The sequence below is a fragment of the Malurus melanocephalus genome, unplaced genomic scaffold (assembly GCF_030028575.1).
Source record: "Malurus melanocephalus ecotype Western Australia unplaced genomic scaffold, MMel_1.1 scaffold_753, whole genome shotgun sequence".
Taxonomy (NCBI): domain Eukaryota; kingdom Metazoa; phylum Chordata; class Aves; order Passeriformes; family Maluridae; genus Malurus; species Malurus melanocephalus.
In genome coordinates, this window is record NW_026623985.1 from 26,686 (window position 1) to 34,577 (window position 7,892).

Sequence of the window (7,892 nt, forward strand, 5' to 3'; positions counted from 1 at the left end):
TGAAGTATCCTCAGAAAGTCTTGGTTTTGCTTTGTTTCTTAAGGTATTTCAAGGTCAAGAAGCAAAAATGTTGAAAACTCTAGAAAGAAGCTGATAAGGAAACACAAACCCCACTTCTTCCTCAGAGATAACCTTCAAATGAGTATGGTATAGTTGAAATTGGTATGGTTTAACTCCTACCACCATCAAAAATTGGAGGTTTTTTTAAATGTTAAATAATCTATAAAATGCCCGGGTTTGATTGAAGCTCTGAAGAAAAACCCAAGCTTATTGGTTCTGGCATGGAATAAACCCACAATTATCACACTCAAATCAGTATTTGCTCCTCCCAGGATGTGACATCCCTCTGGCCTTGGGAAGAAGAGGTGAATGGACTGGACTTTCCACAGAAACACAAATAATTGCTGTTAATATTGTTGGGAGGGGAAGAAATAGCAAAGAAATTGTGGGATTCCACTGCTTGGGGGCTGAGATCCTTCCTGGCCTCTTCTTGGTCCCCACACTCATTTTTTTTCCCACTTGCACAGTCAGAATCACATCCTGTGCTGGGATACCCAGTGCATCACTGCACATCCCACTGAGGGGATTTTGCCCTAAAACCCCATCTCTGCCATGGGGCTGTGATTCCCACATCCTAAAGGGCCTGGGCAGCTCTCAGCCTGTTCCCAAAGCAAAACTGGCTCCTGTTTGGGGCTAAATTGGTCTTTGCTGTTGTGAAGGACAAATCTCGAGTTTGAATAACTTGAAGAGCATTTCCTTTTGCTCATACCATCTCCCCAGACTCATTACATCACCTCTGAGGACGCTGACACTCGCTGGGTTTTACAAGGCAAGAGGGAACATCTCCTTCTTGCCACAAAGAGCTCAATTGGGCCCCAAAATCTGATCAGGGGGGCTGAACATCCCGTCCAGAGCAAGGTGGGGAGAATTTCCATAACATGGAAATGGGACTGAACCCAAAAACGACTGCAGCACTCTGCCTGGTGTGGATTCCCCCTGGCACTCGTGGGGTTTGGGGAAGCAGAGCTGAGTTCTCTGCTCAAAGCTCCACTCAGGTGTTTGGCCCCAGCTTTAACCCTGCCTAGAAAGTTTGTCATGAGGCACAATAACATCCCTGCAGGAGCTTTGTTTGCTCTGAAAGAGAGCTTGTGCTGTAAACAATGATCAAAAGCAGCTCCAAGCAAGGGGAGCTGTGTGGAGAACACGGCCCAAAATCACAATTATAAACACAGCAGCAGTTAACCTTCCTTCAGTAGTTAGTTATATTATTTTACACATTAAATAATAGAGGATAGCAAATTATACCATCACTACTGATTTTTTTTTTTCCATTATCCAATTTAGGCTGTTCCCTTCCCTCCTGCTCTGCTCTTGTGGCTGGCCTGTAATTTTCAGCCACTTCTGTAAACGATGATGAATCACAGCATTTCCTAGATCTCAGAGGGAAAAAAAAAAACCAAACCCAAACTCTGCGAGCCTACAGTAGCATTTCCTGGTTAAATATACGTTCCAGCAGCACATGAAGTGCTGGGTTTAATGAACAACTGTTCTTCACTTATCTTTTGAATGGATCRCTTTAAATGCACGTTGGAAAGTACCTTTCACCGAACTGCCCATTAGAAGGGAACTACAAAGTGAAGGGATTGTGTATGGGAAGCATTTCTTATCTCTGGGAGTGCAGCTCATGGCCTGCAGAGGCTTTTTTCCCTTCTGTTTTCTCTTTTTTTTTTTTTTTCCTTTTAAGTAGAGGACATTTAATGACACCTTTGAAAATTCTGATAAAATTAACATGTTTTGTTTTGACTAACAATTCAAACCAGGGCAATCTGATGGCTTCAGGCACAGATGTACAAATTAGATGCTTAAAATAACAGGTGAGATTCCCAGTTAGGCATCTCATCCTGCTCCACTGTTTTACTATAACATAATCRATGCTCTGTAATGCAGGACAACTGGAAAAGGGTGTGTTTGCTKATCCTTGGCATGGCACATTAGTCCCCGGTGCTTTCAAGGGAATACACTGAGTATTTCAAGATTTGGTGGGTCTGGATCAYATTTATGCAGGTTTTCTCTCGCCGGGACAGCACAGGCAGTTGGTGTTTGGTTAGGAGAGGATTATAACAGCCCATTTTTTGTTGATATTTTGGCATCATTAAATATTCCCCAGGGCTGTTTCCCCTTTGGCTCTCGGTGGCCGTGGCTCTGATGTCACCAGTGGGAGTTACTGAAGGGGCTGAGCTGCTTTTGGGGTCATCTCCATATCCCCTGAGCAGGAGTCAGCTCCCACCCTACTGGAGGCTGGTTTGGTGTTAGGCCTGGCTCAGGAGGGGATTTCTGCTCAGAAGGCTGAAACACAGAGAATTCCCGGCCCAAGAGGCTGCCAAAATAACCCCTGAGATTATACTGGTCAGTAATGAGCACCCAGCTCAGAGCTGGCTGCTCCCAAAATCCTTTCTGAACSGGGCAGGGGTGTTATCAAAGCTGCTGCCCCACTGTCATCACAKCCCAAGTGAATAAAAACAGGTTTGTGGGTGTGCTCAACGCCTTTCATCTGAGCCATTCCTTTCAGGCTGCCCCAAATGGACGTGTCTGCCTTGGGCTCTGCGGCCACCACAAATTAAACAGATTTTAAAATCTCAAATATCCTGATTTCCCCAATTGCTGCTGCCATTAAAAGGCCCCAGTGCAGCGAGAGCCTGGCATTGCATTTGCCATGGCACCAAAAGCAGACACAGGGGCAGACGAGAACATCCTTTCCTCCCTGCACATTCTTTTCAGGCCATAACTGTGATCCCAGTGACTCATGGACAGTTAAAACCCCATCACCAGCCCAGGGAGCACAGCAACAATATCTGTTGTTAGACTTGGCAGGGCCCATTAAGCTCAAAGTGATGTGTCCTATTTAGTGATGACAGCCAAGTTCAATTAAGTTCCATTTGACATCTCTTTGGACGCTTTTCCAAACTTTATATGACCCTCCTGGCACCGTAAATCTCACGGAGCTGTTTTCTTCATGAGATTCTCGTTGTAATTTTAGGTCTGGATGGGACTGGCTGGGAGAGTGAGCACAACCTTCCACTCCAGGCRCTGGCACCGCTGCCTCCAGGAGCTTTAAAGCGAGCAAGAGGAGGCAAACCACGGGAGAGCTTTGAGAAGGGGCAGGAAAACACGCATTTTTCATCGTGTTTTGGGCCAAAGATCATTTGGGGGGCAAAGGGAATGGCTGTCTTATTTTATCTGAGCTGACTTCTCATCTGCTACTTGAGCCTCTCTCGTTTTCCTCCTCACTAGGAAACAGCTTGGCTGTGGCCATCGCCTGCCTGCCCAAGTCAGGGTCAATTCTTTCCATCTGGACTGCATTAGGAGTCTTCCATTTGCTCATCTCCCTCCCCCCAGAGCGCTGCTGCTCCTCCCCAGCCTCCCTCCTGCCGCTGATGTGCTGCCAGGCGTGTTCCGTTTCACCCACAGCCAAAAGGCAGCTCCAGTAGGATCTCATTAATTCACACTAATGATGGGGAATTTGGCAAATTAGTGAACTGACTTGATCCCGCCATTATTAATGGCTTTGCTGTTGACTTCAGGCAGAACCAGATTGAGGCCCTGAATTGATGGCTCTCCTCAGACACCAGAGAGGGATTCTATTTTGTGCCAGAGACTGATTTTGGTTTGGATTGTTGGAGTTTGGTGCTGTGCTGGTGCACATCACAGCAAAAGTAATGAGCTCTAATTAATGCGAGGGCTCACAGCAGCTTTTCAGCTGTTAAATATCTGCAGAAAGTAAATGAAAGCAAAGAAATGAGGTTTTCTTCACACCCAGTAGAAYGAAGGAATTTGCAGGAACTCAGAGTCACTGCCTTTCTGCTTGGCCATCAAAGGTTTAGCCCAGCAAAGACTGAGCTGGTGGGATTCTGCCAGAGATTTCTTTTTTCTTTTTGTTGTCTATTCTTGAGCTGCCTTCTGGAAAAAGATCTTCTTTTCTTTCTGCAGCATTTATCTCTGTCACTTGGCTGATAATATTGTAAAATCTCATCCAAAAGAGCTCTGTTTGGGGTGGGAGGATGCTCTCTGAGAAATAACGAGGAGAAATCAGTGATCCACTGGTCCTTTCTATGATCTCTTCTGCCTTTCAGGAAAGCACAGTCGCATCAGGCCGGAGAACTGCCCATCAGGAATGTTTAATGTGCCAGTTTGGCAGCCCCCAGTGACTCCAAACTCTTGTGATGGCACAGAGAAAATCTCAGCAGCACCAGCTGAAGGCCTGGAAGGGTGAAAATCCCTTTGCATTTCTCAAGGTTAATGTATTTCTGCTCACAAAGAGCAAAGCAAAGGCACACACACAGAATAATTCTCTTAAAAACACCAAAGGAGACAGCTCCAGCCTCCCTTTGGTGCTTTCCCTCCTGGAGGCGATGCTTAATGGAGTTTTTTGTGTTCTCAAGGGTTTGCAGGAGGGATCCAGCCCTGAGCTCGGGCACAGACACTCGCTGCCTCCTGCCAGATTTTGGGAGCGGGGTGGAGCAGACGGCTGGAGGCTCTAACGTCTCCCAGGGCAGCAGGGAGGGCAGGGTGAGACTGAAACCACACTGAAAATCCATCCAGAGCTCCTGCCTCTCCTGGGAGTGGGTTTGCTATCCTAGGCTGGAGCAGCTCGTGGGAATGGGGCCGGAATCCACCTTGCTTTGAGATCCCCTGAGCTGGGAGGAACACGAGRGCCTCGTTCCTCCTGACTTTATTCCAGGGATCTGTCCTCCTCCAGATCCAAACACGTGCTTCCAGCTCCCCAAAGTAAATTACATCCCTTAAAGAGAGCGGGTTGGTGTTTCCAAGCAGGCATTTTTTCCTCTATGACAGCATCATCACGTGGTGCTTCCCCGTAGCCTCTCTTTATGTTCTTGCTGTTCTGGACAGACCAAAACTTGCTGGGAAATCGCTTTATGGGCAGTTTTTTCTCTCCTATAACATGCAAAATCTCTCAGTCAGAGAGCATGGGCCATAAACCCAGCACTCTGCAGGTGTTGTGCTCTCACTGCTCCCTGTTTGGGGTCAAAACTAGAGGGAGGACTGGGCCTTACCCCATCACACACCAACATGTGTGAGATCCATGTTAGAATGCACCAATACTGCTCATAATGCACTCAGGATTTCTTAATTGTGTGCCCTGAAGGACAGAAATTAGGTACAAATTGGCTAGTTCAGGAACTTAGGGGAATTTTTTGTGTTTAAATTCACTGGTGACTCCCATTGTGCAATTTGASCTTTGGCCATTGTTTCTCCTTCACAAACTTGTTTCCCCACCCCAATTTCTCTCTGTCCTAGTGGGGCATTTCCACTTGGCATTTTCCATTCTCCCTTGGCATTTCCATCTGTCCCATCCCAGACCCTGCTCTGCWTTTGTAGTTCTCTGAGATTATTCCAGTCTTGCCTACAGCAGTCTTCCATGGCATCCCCTGCTTTTATCCCTTCTCCTTCCCTTTCCCCACTCACCTCAAAGGACAAAAATCTTAAAGTCAGGGAAATGGTCCAATCCGGGGAAAAAAAAAAAATAAAGATTTGCCAGAAGGTATTGCTGGAGTTTGTGTAGGCAGCTGGAAGGGATCCAGCCATATTTGTTTTCCCTTGTTCTATTTTTCCCAAGTTTTCCTTCTGTTTATGCCCAGTCTGGCTGTGGCTGATGCTGAAGGGAGATGCCATTTCATGAGATTTTTCAGCTCTTGAACACCTGTGGCTGCTGAAATCCTTCCTTGGGCTTCAGAGTTAACAGTGCAATGATGTGGAATAAAAAACCTCTCTCTCCCCAGGGCGCTGCAAGACCTAAATTCTGTCCAGCTCACAAAATCTGTTGTGTTGGGAGCCTTTTCAATGGCAACAAACCCATTTATTTTAATAAATGACAGCTCTGRTTCTGAGCTGGCAACGTGGCTGATTCCAAACTGGCCCAGTTGGACTTGGCACCAGCAGGGAGGAAATGTCTCATTCTGCACTGGGCTTGCCAGGGAAGGCCTCATTGCTCTGGGAGCAGTGGAGGATGATGATTCTCTCAGAATTAGGAAGTCAAATGTCTCCCAGGGATGGGTTTGTGTGCCCAGTACCACCCACCTTCCCCTGGAACTGGGGCAGCACATCCCAGCCTCAAAAGCGAGGACACCGTGCAGCATCCAGCTGGTATTTGTTATATCAAAAGTGAATTTATAGAGCTGCTCTTCAGGCTGGACGGAGAGGGCACAGGCAAAGCCATCAGCTGAAGGTTCAGAGCTAGAATAAAACCATTTAATTTGTTCCTTGAGCTATTTTACTATTAAAAAAAAATGTCCAAAGCCTGCCTTGAGACTCATTGAATACCTGGGAGGATTTTCATCCTTCTCCTCCTCACTGCTTGAGAGGATTTGGATCAATCTGTTGGAAACATAAAGTGTTTTTAACACTTTAGGGCAACAATCAGGGCAAAGCTCTGCTCTACAAACTCGTGGACCACTCATCCCCCTGGCTCCTGGGCCAGGACYGAGCCTCAGGCTTCCTCCAAAGACYCTGTGATGTGGTTTTGCTGCTGCTGCCGTGGATGGTGCCATGGGAATGATCCCAAAAAACTCTCCCAGTGCCTAAATCCACCCTCTGATGTTCTGCTGCTCTSTGAGTCAAAGGCAGGTGGGTCCAGAAAGTGGCAAAGATGAATGCAACCAGTAAGGATTTCCTCAAGCACAAACCACGTTGCTTTTGGTCCTYGTGTCTCAGAGCTGCTGGTCTCTGGGAGTCATGAGAAAATCTGCTGGGATGTTTGGGGTGTTGTGCTCACTCCCTTTTAGCTTCTCTGGTGTTTCTWAAGAGCTGAGCTCTGGTTACAGCCTTGGTGGGGATTTAACAGGATCTGTCTCTCTGCAGTCCAGCAGTCTATTTTCAGGAAAATCACAGCAACCTGATTATTTCTGAGACCTCTGCCCCCTTGTCAATTTTGATTGGAGTTGGCCCAGGAGTTCAAAAGGCTGTAACAGTTTGATCATATAATCCCGGCTTCCTTAGGAAGCCAAGCCAAGGAACAAACAAACAGAAGTCCTTACAGAAATACTCCCTTGACARTTGAGGAGTTTTTTTAATCAACACCTTGACTTCTATGAAGATTTTTACCTTCGCTTCCCACAAAGATTGTCTTACAGAGCAGCCACCAAGCTTGGCTCTGGAGCTGTGGCTGGCAGGGTTGCTTTGGGGACAGGCTGCATCCCACTGGGAGCTGTGGGAAGCCAAAACAGGTCCCAGTGTCCTGCCAGCATCCCCCAGTGCAGATGAGCACTGCTGGGTCACCACCAGACAGGTTTGGTTGGAGCAGAGCTCAGAGCTGAGCTTTCAGCAGATAGGATGTGCAGAGGGGGAGGAATTCCCTGGGGGGACAATCCCCCTGCCCTGCTCACCCAGCGCTGCAAGGGGCAGTGGTTCCAGCTCCATCTTTGGGATCCTGGCATTAGGGGATCACACCACACCTCATCCTGCTCCCAGCTCGGTGGGGTCGGTTTCCCCAGGGGCACAGAGAGCTCTGACACACCAAGGGCCCCCAGTTCAGCTGAGAAAAAMCACAAACCAAAATCTTATCACATCYCCTGGGTGCAGSGAGAGSGCAGAGCAGGAGCCCCGAGCCCCAAACCCTCCGGGATGCCCGCCGGCTTCTCCTCCCTCCGTTCCTTTTTCCCTCGGTGCTCTTTCCACCAGCACTGACAGCAGATCTGCTGAAGATTCACTGAAGATCTTCAAACCCTTTACAACCTAATCCCMATAAAAGACAGCAGCTGCCGGTGAGGAAATCCTGGACAGGAGCACGCCTGGATGATCCAAAGTAACATGTTTTGATATTAATTGCAAACTCTTTTTTCATCTGCCACTTTCAGAGAAGTTCTTAAAAAAAAAAA